At 38.2% G+C, this 14,759-nt stretch overlaps 1 protein-coding gene across 8 annotated transcripts in view; it reads right to left on the reverse strand.

Moving 5' to 3' along the window:
• The window catches only part of MYRIP (myosin VIIA and Rab interacting protein), a 211,513-nt gene that overhangs the window by 118,022 nt on the left and 78,732 nt on the right, over window positions 1-14,759 (reverse strand). The window lies entirely within an intron of this gene.

Below are 14,759 nucleotides of genomic sequence, written 5' to 3' on the forward strand. Positions count from 1 at the left end.
CAGAACTAGTGGTGAGTACCCTACTATTTTCAATTGCTGATAAAAACCACTTACAAGACTAGAGTAACACAAAAGTCTAAGCAAAATTTAGAGGTACCACGAAACAGACTAAACTGCAGGAATACTTATTCATGACATGCTGACGTATTCTTAAATTAATGTTTAAATATCTTGCTATAGGAAAAAAATATATACTTCTTGCATACTTATTCAGTAACTCAACCAAGATCATCTATGAACATCATTGTGAGTCAAGCCTGGCATTTTAAAAAGAATCTCATTACCGGGATACATATCACCTTATTTGCCAATTCTGCTTCAGATCCATAATTCAAAATAAAACCAGCCTGTTTTATGAAAATCTGACAGGTCAACTCTAAACCTCAAATCTAAAAGATAAGTGAAGCAGTGATCTAAACCATATAATTTTTGAACTTGCACATATTATATATCTAAGCATATTCCCAATATTACATTCCCAATATTATATTCCCAATATAAATGCCTTTTAGTAAATTTTAAATTTGAAAAGAACGCACGCTTTTGCTGCTCGCACCCTGTACAAGGGTTTGACTACATTAGACTAGGTGCTCCAACAGATACTCTGCACTTTCAAGTAAATAATCTTCATGATTTTTTTCTGTCCAGATGGCAAAACATGCTTGTTCTGCCACATTTTTACAGAATGTGCAAAACACAAAAGGTAAGAGATTATCGTGTAAGAGAGGAAATGCCTGAATTATGCAAGTCAAACTGGCTCCCTCGGGTCAAGTGATGGAGCTGTCCCAGAGATTCAATGTTTGTCTTAATCTCCATTTACTACCTCCTACCATGGTACTACGTGGACAATCTTTCTAGTGGAAAAAGAGAGGAAGTGAACTGTCTCCACATCGCTCCTCCACCCACAGCAGGCACACTGCTCTGCAACAATAAGGCAAGATACAGCACTGTTTCAGCACAGAAGGTGAGGCAGGAGCCCTGGGTCCCAGGACAAAAGCTGGTGAAGGTGAGTGCTGTATGATTCAAGGAGGATTTCTGGCATGGAAAAGTGTTCAGCAGCCCAAGATGCTGCAATCTTTGCTTCAGGATGGAGACCCCAGGCAGCAGATGCCAGCTTTCCCATAAAACAAGAACGGCTAAGGAGTCAGGGTCAGGGAAAGTGACAAAAGAAGAGATTTTTGTCCTTATGGAGTTCTATCATCTCCCAGAATTAGTAACACTCATGCTTGGTAGTATCAGCATGCACACTCAACATAGTCATGCTCAGTGGCATTTTGAACCCTCATTAGGGCTCTGATGCATGATAGCAGGATAAACCACAGAGGCAAAGTCACCAATTAAAGCAGTACAACAATGCTTACAATATAAAACCAGGCAGTTTTGTTCACAACAGAGCTAATAAAGCCTGATACCTAGAAAGAGCTGAGCACACACTGAAATATTTTCATCAGAACAGGCATTAATTACATCTCTCTCCTCTATCTGGCTGCCAGTATTCATTACAGTGGTAGAACTCAATACCATTAAGGCATCTGCCTCAGTGTTAAATAGGACTAAAATTGGCCAATGGATTAAAAAAACTAAGTAGGATAGGGTTGGATAGCCTGTCAGAGAGAAAGCATGACAAAAAAAAGTCTAATTTCCACAGGAAACCAGAACATAAAAGAAAGCAATGCACATCTCTCTGACAGCGGTAACGAATTAAGGTTCTCACACACTGCCTGCCAAGGCCTATTCTATAAGGAGTCAAATGGCAAAAGGGACTGTCGACTGGACTTGTCATTTGAAGCCAAAAGGCCCCTCTCCACACTCTTTCCTTGGAAGCAAAACATGGTTTTCATATGAAAGCAAAGTGCTGCAATTCAACCTGCCTGGTTTGAGGAAAATTAGCTGAAGTGGAAAAAATAGACACTGGTTTACACTGAGCAATACCGAGAAGACCCCCTTGGACCATTCAGCTGGACGACCACCCTGAGGATGATTAATGTGGTCCTCAATGTTGATACACTGAGAAAGTTTGTTGCACTGAAATTCAGGCGGTATAAACTGAACCTCAAAGCATCCCAAATTTGAAAATCTCAGGCTTTTAGTTTCATGACGTTCCAATTGCTTGGTGCAAGACGATTGTCAGAATGTTATAAGGAAAGGGCAGCAGCTAACAACAACTGATTGTCCCACGAAGTAAAACTTGCTTCCAAAAAGACAACAGCCACCTGTGCAGGAGCTATTTCTAAGAAGGTCGAACCACCCAGTCATTGCAAACATTGCCCCCTCCTCCCCATGCAACTGTTTCCCCCAACAAAACACAGCTGAGGTGGGCGGGGCAGAGAATAGAGGGAGAATGCCTCTCCCTCTCTGAATGCGCACTCGTGTGCGCTTACTTCCCCAAGGGGGGAGCGTAATGTATTCAGAGATGCATACATAGAGTAAGTGTGCAAATAAAACAAGCAACAAAATACAACTTCACAAAAAATGGCTCTGTTGAGGTAAGCACAGAACAGTGGGAACGACAAATGACAGAATTTATTCAGAAGCCACAACCGATGGGGCTCAGCTATTATGGTTATGTGTAACATAGTAATAAGCACCTGTGGAGAAGAGAACTCCCGCTGAGTGAATGAATCTCAGATTGAGCTTCATTTTCTTTCTTGAGTGGTTGCATTTCACTGATTGCTTACAAGTACAAAAGAAGCAAAAAATACTCAATAGATATCCAACATGTCTATCACCAAGACCAATTCTGTCAAAGAACATTGTATGAGTTCCGAGTTCCAAGTTCCAAGTAAATTCAAAAATATGCAGATGCATATTAGATTTTTCTAGACGCTTTTATCAATGACCTTACACAGTTTGCATTTAAAAAAAACAAAAAATGAGATTCATTTCAGTCAGTGTTCTGGGTAATAGACTCCTGGCAAGGAATTCCCACAAACAGTCAGATTAGGAATACTTTCTGTCACACTGTTTTGGATGGAACCTTTTCTATTATTTTCTGAGGGTGAATAGGTGTCTTCCCCTCACCATCCACTATGTTTTCGTGACTTTTTAAAACATAAATCAAATAGTTTCCATTGGTGTGGTTTATTTCTTCTTAGTGTCTGGCAGGTTTAGACATAATTCTTCAATGTTTGCCAGAACAATGCCTTCTCCTCTAATAAATTTCTTTAAAACAATTGGTATAGTGCACCTCCTGAACACAGAAATACAAGCTTTTTTAAGAAAAGCATTTCTAAAAGTTATCCTTTTTTTTTTCTTTCTTTTTCTTAATGCTTCCTACCAAGAGGCATTACTGTGTTTAAATACTCAAGGGGTAGGCCAGGTGGAGCTTTAACCTCAAACTGCAAAGTCAATAGTAATATACATGTTGACAACTTGCCAGAATAACACAATAAAGTGAAGTTAAAAAAAAAAAAAAAAAAAAAAAAAACCAACTGGAAAGAAGCCTATAATGAGTTTAAGAAACAGGTTAAAAAACTCATTACTAAATGTGTAAGTTTAGGGTGATTGAACTCTAAACTTTTGGGTGCAACAATAGAAAGGAGTCCATAAAGCAGGCATTTGTATTCCAACACAAAGCTAGGGGAAAAAAAAAAAAATCCCCTGTTTTGCATATAATAAAGAGAAGAGTTCATGGTGGAAACCTGATAGCTGACTTGAGCTCCAAGACAGAGACTGTATAAGCAAGTCTGTCTATCAGGCTCCCAGAAATGCTCTCTACTCTTCTCTAAGGGTTTCTCTGAGCCCAGTTATTGGGCTGTACCATCTTACTCATGTCTCACACCAGTCTCCATTTCAGGAGTTTAAACTTGGCAGTGTAAAGGCAAAGTCCAGCTGGACTGGTTCCCACTTGTTCTGTTGCTTTCTTAAGTGATGGATAAATACAATTTTTCCTGTTATTTAAACAGCTTTTATCTTCCCCAGTAGAGTAGAGGCTAAATCTATTCTAGTTGCCTGCGCAGGCAAAAAGGAAAATGGAAGGACAATGTTCCTAGATTCACCTCACTCCCTCCTGATGAACAGGGGAGCAGTACTTTTACAAGTTATCAAAGACATGTAGAAACTTCCTCCTTCAGTACTACAGATGGGCATATCTGTTTCTTCTGTTTCCTGTCCTCTTAATTCAAATTACCTATTTCACAGAATAAGCGATGTTTTATCCATTGGCCTTAGAGCCTTTTTTTACTTCAAAGACTAATGACCACACACCATACACTGCAAAGTACTTTTCTTAGGAAAACAGCGTTCTTCTCAGCTGGGTAACAGATTGTCTCTCTTCTCGGTACTTGTTTGCACTATATCACTTCCCAGAGTGGATCCAGAGCAGTGCATGAAGATCACTAAATTGTCTTGAAACTGTTTCAATTTTAGTTTGACGACTGCTAAAACACTGTTTCCCTCCACAGAAGAGAATGTCTTCAGACACTTTTCCGACCAGGCATCCTTAATACTCTCACCTATGCATAACAAACTATTGAGGCCTTTTGCTTAGCACAAAATCTAGATTTCTGCATATTCTGGGAAGCAGATGAACAAGTTCTGATGTACCCATTTCCAGCTTTTCGGAGAGACCACTTTTATCACTGCACCTCATGTGTGTCCACTTCCACAGTCAATCCAAATTTGGCGTATTGAGCTAGGAGTTTCCTTTGGCTACAAAAGATCACCTAAAAATACAGGTTTTACCAACACCATCTAAAAGCTACAATGCTGGAGGAAAAAGGGCTGTTCATACTAAGTGACTAAAGTGTACAGTGTTCTCATCTCCACCCTCCTGAAACATGCCAGATGTGAACCAGATGCCAGTGCTGCAGTAAAGATGTCTGTGGAGAACATGACAATCTCTTACTCCTTGATTGCAAGCACAATGAGAAGGAGTCACAGGCTGAATGTGACTGAAATTGCTCTCCCATTCACATGTTTTCAATTTGATGTTCAAGGTCCTAAATTGTGATAACTGCAAGTAGTTCCCACCTCAGTCCTTACTTCCTCTCTTCTTCACCTAACCTCCCAAACCTTCAGAAATGGACCAACCAGCTTAGTAAAATGCTACTAAATTTAAGAAACACACCCACTGGAAGTTTTATAAGCCTGACTCCCAGTCAGGGAACTGAGAGAACAAGCCCAAATTTCCTGTTCAGTGCTTTATTCCCTCTGTGTTTCTTGTGTTTCAAACTGTGGCATGGTGCAAATAAGGTCCATGCTGACAGGACATCTGACATCTTTTCCACCTGCAATACACAGTAAGAACCAAATACTCCCAGCAGGCATATGCCTCCATCACTATTTACACTCTAAGGGTTCAGTGCTAATTTCTTTTTGCTGCCTCTTCTTCTAAAGTATTTTATTCTTCTCCACCAAGACAGGTATCTAACACAACTTCCAGACAGTACTACATCACCTTTTGTTTCGTTTATGTCTTTGCTAAATTTCCCCTTGTGAAACTTTAATTGCTCTCTGAAAAAGTGGAGCATAGGATAGTACTATAGCAAATGCCAAGTTAATTCATTATCTTATAATCAAGGCCTTTTTTCCCAAGTTCTTATCAACACTACCACAAGTGTGCCTTGTGTTATATTTAACGTATTCACGTATTTAACATGAAGCAGGGCTCTACACATGGCTGGTACTATCAAAAAGCCATGCTAGGCACACATGCAAACACACCATTTGCATTCAGGGAACACTGGAGGAGCACACATCATGTTAATCTGTTCAGAGGGATATCAGTCCAGCAGCAGTAGCTGACATTTTTCGGGGGAATTAGACAGCAGGGAGTGTACCATAAATGGTAGGGGGGTGGAGGGGAAGAGGTGGGGGGTAACACCAGTAACATCAAAAAACATCCTAAAGCAAAAAAGCAAACCACAAAGTCTTGGGGGGGAGATAGGGGGAATTGAGTGCTAAGAAACTCATAAATAGTTATGAGTAAGTCACTTGTACAAAAATCAGGAAGATTAATATTTCACAGTCCAATTACTCCAACTGCAGTTGTGTTCTTTTACTTAAGACCTTACCAGCATCTCTTCATTTTTTTCCCCTCTTCAGCTTTTAATTTCTGTAAAATTAAATTTCTATAATATTCATGTGTATTCATATCAAATCTCACTTTTAATATTTTTCTTTCCTTCTCTCTTCAAAAGTAGGAGCAAACAGTGATGAAGCTGCATATATGCTATGCTCTGATCTGGGAACAAACTTTTTCTAAAAATAAAGAAATCCATCACAGTGGAAACACTGTTGATGTTTGGTGGGGTTTTTTTGTTTGTTTGTTTTTGGTTTTGGATGTTTTTTGTTTGTTTGTGTTTGGGTTTTTTTTTTAAATGATTTTCAAACACAATGGGAAAAACATTGACACCTTCATATTTCTAATTAAATACCATCAAATAAACGTTGTGCAGACTAACCTGTGGAAGTTTTGTGCTAATCACAGTTGAACCAATTAAACTGCTGATAGAATCAGAAAAATGCCAACATACTCAATACTTACTCTTGTCAAAAAACACAGATCAGGCATGGTGTTTGCCAGAGAGAAAGCCAGTCAGCACCCAGACAAATTGTGGTGCACTTGCCCCAGACCAGTACCTAGTTTGTCATACCAGGTTCTACCCTAATCTGATAACAATTTTGCGCTGAGGTGAAGCTGTTTCACAAAATGAGTGACTCCTGCTGTATTACTTTAAAGACACTGTGCTAATGGCTATTAGGGGAAGTTTCCTTTTCTTTTGCTGGCACAACCATTGTCAGTGTCTATTATCAGCTGGAACTGACTGACATATCAGAGTGTAGATAAATGAAAAAAATATTATACTGGCATTATTCTAAATTCCTTCTCGCTTCATAAACCCATAAATTGTCAAGGGACATAGCATTTAACCCCATTTTCTTTTGTCATGTTAGATATCACAGGAGCACAGATTGTGCACTACATTTAACTGATAGGCTTTGAAATCTATGGGCAAGTGGAGCAGCAAGGGTGAAGCAGGTTTTGAGATATTCTGGGGAGCTCTGGAGACACTGGAAATCTTTGCATGAAAACTGAAACTATTTTTTCAAGACAGTGCCATGAGTACAGACTCCTTTGCCCCCCCCATTCTTTTACTGCCACATGGGACAGATGAAAATAAAGCTGGATTTTGACATACTTTTCCCTCCTCACTCTTCTTTCTCATCTGCTCTCCTATCTCTGTTACAGCTCAGTCTGAAGTAAGGTAGGGTGGACTGAGGTGAAATAATGTGTCGGTATCAGGGACAAGCACTTTTGCTGCAAGCTAAATCCCACAGGACCTTCTGGTTAAATCCTGGGTTTCACTCAGAATGATCAAAAGGTGTGTATCCACACTGGACATCAACTGCAAGAGACGGTAAGCTGGAAAGTTTTCCCCTTTTTTCCCTGTTATGTCCATATTGAACCACTAACTACTACAATCTGAGTGATTTTTTCTATTATTTCACCAGTATGTGCCACAGCCCTACAATGTGACTACAAAATGGTATGCTTAAATTATTATCTACAATAGCATTTTGGGGCACTTTCCTCTTAGATTACAGACATGTAATACTTTATGTTGTACTACCCTATCAAACTTCCTAGCAACCTCGCAAAACATCACTAGCTTTACCACCTTTCTTATATGCCTTCCCTGTTTTTTCCTTTTGATAGTGATTTTTAGTTACACAAATATTTGCTATATTTGCCTTTATCTCATTTCCTCTCAATAGGTGTTATTTAGCTCTCCCTGAAGTGTATTTCTCACTGCCTGTCTGGTACTTCCCCCTGGAGACCTTTTTCCTATCAGGTCCTGACTTTCAGTACAGGTTCATTCCTAAAGAATAATAAATACAGACAAGCATTCCATAGAATAAAGCATTTTTCAATTCAAAAAAACCAAAAAAATTTTAGTGAAAGTATTTTTTTAAATGTACATACTCTTCCATCATAGTTACATGCAATACATTCTTTCCGTCACTGGTGACATCTGTGAGTCCACCTTTCTTTGGAATCCAATTTTATGCCCATATTAACTTGAAAAACTTCCTTTAATAATAGAAAGAGTCCTCCTACATTAAACAGTTCTCTCAGTGCTCCTTTCACAGTGCCATCTGGTTAACTTCATGAGACACAATTCATAGCCTGGCTAGTGTACAGCAGAAGAGTAAATGGAGACATTGGCTCTGAAAATCCCTGAAGTATTTACTATGAGTCATTCTTCCCCTTCCTGGTTGGACTTCTAGCAATGCATGCCTACAAAGATTTGTTCTGGAATCGCTGTTGTTACTTGACCCTTCCCCACAGATCACAAAGCAGAATAAACAAGAGCAGGCAGCAGAGCAAACAGCAGAGCTTGCTAAGGAACTGGGTCTCACAGCCTGATGACTGTGAGCGTGTTGTTATAAAGAACAGCCCAAAAGATTCACCCTGGCTTGTGTACAGACAGGATGAGTGATACTGAGTACTCAAGGGCCCTCTGCCCAATGAAACTGGCTTTGCCCATCCCAACCACTGCCACTCCAGAACCCAGGTGGGATGGGAACATTGGGAAGGCCATGTCCTCCACAGTCCTCCATAGGGAATGCAACACAGACAAATCAGCATGTATCCTCCCACACCAATGTCCACTGAGTATTTTGCCACTTTCTGCAACAACCACAGGAGCCCTAACGCGGCACAAGAAGAGAGCAGAAGGTATTAACGAATGCTTTAGGTCATCCATGGGCTTCTTTCAGGTGAGACTGCTGTGAAATCCTGGGATCACACCACGATGTTCCCACTAACTTGGTCGCAGAGTGGATTCCTTTCAACTGTAGCACTCAACACTATACTTTCAATAAGTCTGCATGTATAGAGCTCCTACAGTCTACTTCCCAAATCCAACTCCTCTTCATACTGCACATGCTCCTAACACATAATTTAATACTGTTCTTTGATATTCCATGCAGACTGCAATTCAAGTAGCTTTAAGACTGCAAGTCCTGCAACTCCAAACAGTCGCATGTGTTAAAAATAGCAGCTTGATATTTTTGCAGATTTAAGCATATAAACAATTATTTTCTTAACTACAGAAATGGTTTGCAATTTCCATGTAGGCTTTGTTTGTTTTAAAGACAAAGACTTAGAAGCTTAAAATTACCACACACCTGTACTGCACACAAGGAAAGTATTTTGGCAGACAAAATAATCTATTTTCACAGAATGCATTTTATATTTAACATGATGTATTATCCTGGTGTGTTTCATATCAACAATATTAATACCTTCTGAATGCAGTATCATACTGTTTCTTACAAACCAGCAAATGTCTGCAAAGGCCCAAGTAATAAAGACAGCAAATCCACCTCCTCATTGAAACAGACATATTTTGGGTAGTTCTTTAAAAAAATATTGGCATATACTATTTCTGTAGTAACACCTGTATTTAACAAAGACACAATCTTCAGTTAACATTTTTATAATACTTTGGCTATCTTACAGTTGATATTCTTAACTTAATCCAGAACTTTCCATTATGGGAATGTTTCTGCAAATTTATTAACATACTGGTACTTTAACATAAAAAAGAATATACAGTAATGGACTGAAAGGAAATCAGTAAGCAACCACAAAAAACAAAGAAAACCCCATAATAATTCAGAATTTATTTAGAAAATAATCATCTTTATTCTGTAGCTGTGATCAAAGTGCTGCTCTTTAGTTTTATTCTGCATGTGTGCGAGCATGCATATACTTATAGCTAAATTGCATTATTCAATATCCCTTGCAAGTGAAGACCAGGATTCTCACCCACCTAATACTCTCCATACCCCATCCCCACGGGAACATAGTACTATGGCTTGTCTATGACAAGACAGCTTAGCTAGAGAAGAGGAAAGCCAGATTACCAGACAAATGGCCTATTAAGGAACTAGAGATAAATTAAAGTTCTCTTGTACGGAAGCTCCTACAGCTCTATGAATCCCAGTAAAACTTCCTTAGCCCTTGATAGTATGCCTCGCCCCAGACACAGAAAGCTAAGGTCAGTGAACTGTCCCAGAGGGAAACGGATGAAGGGGAACTTCATAAAGCTGCCATTTTCATTCCTCTTCTCGGCCTGTCTGTGCTCTTGATCTTCCCAATCAGCTATCTACCAATCTGAAGAACAGCAAACATAGTTCGGTGGGATGTTTTTGGTGAATGGAAAAAAAAGCTGAAATAACACAAAAGCTTTTGAAAAATGGAAATCCACCTAATTCACAATTAGAATTCAAATTAGGTGGTGCACATTTGGAAAAGGCAGAATGGTTCTTTGCCATTTTTAAAATAATGCATTTTGAATTTTAAAAATGTAATTTTGTTCTGACTTTTTTGTAATAAAAGAATTTCAAATACTATTATTCAGCTCTTCTATGGATAGTATGGTTCAGATATCTGATGCTCCTCTTCTCTCCCTTGAGCATTTCCTCTCTTCAAAAACAGCAGATGGAAGACATCTTCCCTGTGGGGAGTTCACGGCACAGTCACACCCCAGACTTGGTTTTCATACTTGGAGCAGGCCCTGTGGCTGTGTTTGAATTTGTGCAATCTGTCTGCACCAAGAGCAGACCAGTAGCCTGAAGTAGACAATGCTGAAGGCCAACACCTACACAGCATGTAGGTCTGCAGCTTTGCTTCAGGGAAGACAGTATGATTCCCTGAACCTCTCTGTGCGATTTCATTCGTTCAGAAACGTTGACTTAGTTACTTCCAGAAGAAATCTAGCTTGTGCACACCAAAACCAGCCTGTAAACCAAGCTGTAATAAGTGAGGAGAAGGAGTAGGCTTGCTCCAAACCTGCAGCTTCTGATTAGGAATTCTTTTTCTTTTAAAAGAAATCACTGGGCCAGAAGACTTGCACACAAGCTTTTGAAAATTTCCCTTGAAATAACATTAAAAGTTCAATGTCTCACACACCCACTTCACTTTGAGACATATTCTGGATTGGTACACTTAAAATTTAGCTTTATTAAGTATTCCCAATATGACTCTAATCTGCACCAATTAGTTTGAAATACCTTTGAACATAACTGATTTAATTCTCCATAGCACTCCATTGGCTCACAGTGGTGTCACTCTAGGAATTTCATCCACGCTGTGGTCCAAGAAGACAGGCAGGGTAATGAAACAAGGATACAAAAGCTATACCTTTGTAGCTATGGCCTGAAATACTACCAAGAGGATGGTCAGACTGTCAGCTTTTATTCAGCAGCAGAAAATGGGTACAGAGTAATCTAGGGATTCTCTGAAGAAGCCGCAAACACATTTTCTCAGACTTTTCTGCAACCTAGCAGATATCTGTGCTTCAATTAATTCCTCCTTCCCATACCATGCTTTCAAATGAAACCAAAGCTCTACCAAGCTGCTTTCCTCATAGGTACACGTAGCTTGGATTTACCTTCTGGACTGAGCAGCTGAAGTGACAATCTGTGGGCAGAGAACTGTCAGCAGATAGTTCCCCCCTAAAGCCCTCTTCTGCACTGAAGCACCGTCACCTGAATTACAGACCAAATCTACTTCTGATGTGTGACTGTGATTTAAAATTAAATATATCAAAATGGAGAATTACTGCTTTTAAAGTAACAATTTGTTCTCAAAAAGCAACATTTATTCTTAAGGAACAAAAGAAGAATGACTATAAAACACTAATCTTTCAAAACAACTAGAATATAGAAGCATTGGCAAGTCCATGAATTCAGGACTTCAAAACTGAAATATTGGTTGACTTACAACAGATATCTGAATGCATTTAATTAAATTGCAAGTGGAAGAGGATCCTCCAGTAGGAGCTAGAACAATATAATTCAAAGTTACACAATTATACAATTAATAATTAAAAATTCTGGTGTTGAGAAAATAAATATTTCTTTTTAAGAAATTAAGTGCTCAGTTTAGTTTTATACATTTAGTTGCAAATATATGAAAAGACTAAAGAGTGATCAACTCGACACTTAGAGGATAAGAGAAATGCAAGTGGAGTTCTCCTTCAAAACAGTTCTAAAATTCATATTTAAACAAAACTTTACTGCTTACAAAAGGCATAACTATGCTTTCTATAAATATTCCCTAACCATGGAGATGCTTTCCCATTCCTTTCCCTTCCACAGAAAGCAAAGCAATCACCATTTATTTTCTGTTTGTTTGCTCACTTCTACCTTATGCCACACTTTTTACAGCTTTGACACTTTTCATATATTTTCTGTTTAAAGTATGAACACCCTGGAAAAGGTGCAAGTTAAATTCAGAAAATATGTCTTAGAGGGTCAAAGGTGGATCACAGGAACCAAAAGGAAAGTAGTTCTCCCCACAGGCAGGGGTGGTAGAAGCACGTAATCAAGGGTTAGCTGTTGGCAGTTTAGCAGCCACATATTCAGTCAAGAGTAAGAAAAATATAGGCAAATACTGAGAAAGCAAAATGATGGTTTTCTTTACACACAAGGCTATATGATTGTTCACACATTCCTAAATATTTCAAGGTTGTTTTAAACCACCATTGTAGGCTAAGGGTGGTAATTGAAGTTACCGTGGCAGTATGTGCAAGTCACTAGAAGAAAGGTAGTATTTTAGAACTTACAACAAAACAAAAAATCTTCTAAAAATCTTGATTGATAGGTGCTTATTTTTACTGAGAAAAATTATTGCACAAATTCAATCCTACAGCAAAAGTTTAATTATACGTAATATTTTTGAGAGGTCTGAAACACAAATCGGAATGCACCAATACTTACAATCAAGGACTCTCCCCTTGAAGGGAAAAAAAAAAAGCTTTAGAGGAATTCAGTATGCTGGTTATATCTGTGCAACTACAAAAGCAGATAAAAAAAGCTCTGAGTACAATCAATAGTTTATAAATCAAAGCAATGCTCTACTTCAAAAACTAGAAACAGAATTGAGAAGAGCAGCTGATTTATGAAAACCATTATTTGAAATCAGCAAGGAACTAAAGCAAAGAATTTCTCTTTCTGCTATATAGGCAAAGTATGCACAGGGTCTAACACACATAATCAATTATGGAGAAAGCTGTAACATCTGAAATATTTCCTCCTTGCAAGAAACACTGAGGTTACAGAGATTCCTTTGACTGCAGCTCAGTTCAGTTCTGAACAGTGCCACCACAATCTGTGCAAACCACTCTACAAATACATTCAAGCTCTCCAGCACACTTAAAAAACTGAATCTCTAACATGGCAAAAATTACCAGTTCAAAGGCTTCACATGGGACAGATCAGTATCAGTTACACTCAGTGGTGAGAAAATGAACAGACTAAGTTCAAATAACACACAATAAATAAATAATTATAGTGATGCTATAAAAGCTAGCAGCAGTTTCAGAGATTTTTGGCTGTACAGTGCCCAGCTAAACCCCAGAGCAGGAACCAAGCAATGCAAAGCAATAAAAAGACCCAATGTCATTATTAGATTTGGTCATCTGCACTCTGTGTTCAGGACATATTTTTCAAAATTGCATTCTGAATGTTTTCAGCCTCCTGGTACAGATACATGTGAGTATTAGATCATACCATTCATGTACTGCAGATAACTCAAGCAGGATGTTAAAGATCAGATTTTTGGTTCCTCAGTTATGGGATGTAGAATGACAGGTGTTTTACTGGAGATTGTTTTTCAGGGAAGCCTTAGCCTTCTTGAAAATCAAATCCCTTAAATTTCTTCTTCTCTTCTTCTCTCTTTGCATATCTCAAAATTTAATGATACAAAAGCATTGATCAAACAGAGTTTTTACTGACTATTGCTAATTAGTACAATATCAGCTCTTGTCAAACTCCATTAAAATGGGTTATATCCAACACACTGCAGAATATTTGCACCTTTTTTTCTATCCTAAAGTTATACTACAAATATCTAAGTCAAATAAAATGCTGTGCTGAAGTAAACTATATAAATTGCTTCTACTCTGTGTAGCTGAGAAGTTCCTCCAATAATCTTCTCAAAAACCTGAAATGACTCCAACTTCCTCAAAACCCTTAACAATAAAATATTTGTTTATGAGAGGGTAGAAAGTCCCAAATTTATTATTTAATCAAGAGAACATAAAGGCAAGTTTGTAAAAGATCAAAGAAACAGAGATGCAAGAGAAAAGTAAGTTACATAAATTGGAGAAACATTTTAAAATATGTATTATATGCCTTTTACATTTGTGTTTATGCAATTACAACAATCAAAATCCCAAACAAACTCCTTGAGAGCATACAAGTATTTCATCTAAGGAGGTCTAATATTCTATTCAAGAAAGCACAAGTGAGTCATTTTGACTTCCTGGTTAACAGTACTAAAAAAGCCCAAATCCAAAACAACCTAATAAAAACATGACATCTAAATTTTATTAGGACCATGATTCTTACATCTGAGAATAACAGGGGCTTTGCTCTTCAATAAAATCAGAGCATAATAAAAAGTCATTTAGCACAACCCACAACATTTTGGTATGAATGTATGACCTAATAAGAGTGACATAAAATTCACCTAGTTCAGTATCTTAATATTAGACTCTATGTCAGATACAGCAAGCGTAACAGGATCTGCTACTCGGAAGGGGGGGAAAAAAAAAGCTAAAAGCAATGGCATTGATTTTAATTAGCAGGCTGGGTATTTCTAAGATGTCTCTGGCATCCCAGTGCCAATTATTCTGACATGTACTATTTTATCAAGCCATTGAAAGCAGACCCTTAAGGGGAATTATATAATTCAGTAACTCAAGCTATCTAAGTTCCCTTCAAGTCAGTGAAAATATTTC

This window comes from Hirundo rustica, chromosome 1 (genome assembly GCF_015227805.2).
Source record: "Hirundo rustica isolate bHirRus1 chromosome 1, bHirRus1.pri.v3, whole genome shotgun sequence".
NCBI classification, from domain to species: Eukaryota; Metazoa; Chordata; class Aves; order Passeriformes; family Hirundinidae; genus Hirundo; species Hirundo rustica.